Here is a 1,940-nt window from a genome sequence, read left to right as displayed (position 1 = left end):
CATGGTGCCACGCAGTGGGACTGAACCCTGATCCATGTGGTTGGGAAGCAAGCTTATTACCACACAGCCACCCCTGTGCCTATATAGTTTTAATATACTTTAAATGAAAGAGTATTGTGGTTGTCGACCGGTTTCGCTTTCACTAATCATGACATTGAAATTATTGTAATTGGGTATTTTCTTAACAAGATTTTAGTCCATGTTCTTTTACGAAAGTTTGGGAATGAATCAACAAGCAGAAAATCGAAGGGGAGGTAATTGGTGATAGTTATTACTCGGGACAGGGGAGGTAATTGCTCATTTTTGGGGTGGGATAAATAAATATACAAAAACTCATAAGCTAAAATAGTGAGATGAAATATGTACAGTAATGGATATGTGATCATGAATTAAAATATATATTGAGACTAATGTTGGTTATGCGTGTTCTGTATTTTTCAATCAATAAATTTTCTTTATTGAAACGTTCTTGTACAGAAATTGATGGGGAAAACTGTAAAATTTGGTTGGAGATTCCCTGCATACCTCTCTATGTGTTCACTCAAAGGTATCTGTCTATACTTTGGGAAACGGATTTGTTCCTTATGTAGTGTGGTTCACCGTCTCAGTGCCATGCCTCTCTGTCCTATATAGTTATGTCGACAACCTGAATATGTTGTATTGTAAATTGAATGTTAGGGTTTATATTATTTAGTATTGATTTAAATTCCAAGATGTATATCAATGGTCTCATTCCAAATGATTAAGCAGTCATCCAGATAACTTTTCCAGTTCTCTCTTAAATAATGGTGAAATGGATATCCATATTTTTGCAAAGCCGCATTAGCCGTATTTGGACCAAAAACCTAAACGCTAGAAAATTTAGTTTTCTGGAAGATGAGGAAAATGATAATAATGCAGGAATATATGAAAAATGGATGAACTTAACACCATTAATTCTCCCACGAAACTACAAATTAAACCAATCCCGAAAGAGCCCGGACAACATAGACTAATTAAGGAGAAATTAGCGCTAGAGAAAATGAAAATAGAAATTAAGTTACTTAGAGTATCGAATAACGAACAAAAAAGAGCCCGGACAACAAAGACTACTTAGGGAGAAATTAGCGCTAGAGAAAATGAAAATAGAAATTGAGTTACTTAAACTTAGAGTATCGAATAACGAACAAAAATATAAAACCATCGCTGAAGAAATGCATACCGAACTCACTAGACATCTGCCGAACAACTTTTGGAGTGTTATGAAGCTATGGCAAGGAAATAGATTCCATTCAACGGTGGGAAAGCAGTGTTAATTCTTCGCAACTCAGTTTAAAAGAGATTACAGTTCCGATAACCGTTTCCTGAAAAAATCTAAAACAAATACATCTACAGAAATGAATAAACATCCAACTAGATCAAAGTAAACATCTAAAAGAACACAAACGCACAAAACTGACTTCTCACTTGGAAATAAACTGTTCTCAAACTAGGAATAGGAGCAACTCACAATTAAGAAATACTAGAAGAAACCAGCCTAGAGTTAGGAGTAACTATTTCTCGCTATCAGTTAGAATTCGATCATCTTGTTCCAAAAATGCTTTAAGAAAATTTATAATGATGAGAGCTACTTGTAAATTCATATGTACATATGTGTGTATGCAAGTTCAAGAAATACTTGCATGTATGTATTTATGTATGTATGTATGTATCTGTAGCAAGTCTTTACTTCATTTTAACCTTGGAATTTGTTATTTTAATGAGGAATATTTTCATTAACAAAAACAATCTTCATTAACAACACCCGGATTTTTGAAACGTCATCAAAAAGATGGCCCTTATCTTTCTTTTCTGCCGGGTTACTTCATCCATTGGAAATATGGAACATTATTCATGGTCCGATATATTTACTGACGTCACCCAGTAGTGGAATGCTTATGATCATCGATGCCATATGCAAC

The sequence above is a fragment of the Octopus bimaculoides genome, chromosome 22 (assembly GCF_046866305.1).
Source record: "Octopus bimaculoides isolate indiv1 chromosome 22, ASM4686630v1, whole genome shotgun sequence".
Lineage (NCBI taxonomy): Eukaryota > Metazoa > Mollusca > Cephalopoda > Octopoda > Octopodidae > Octopus > Octopus bimaculoides.
Note: the sequence above shows the minus strand (reverse complement) of the source record.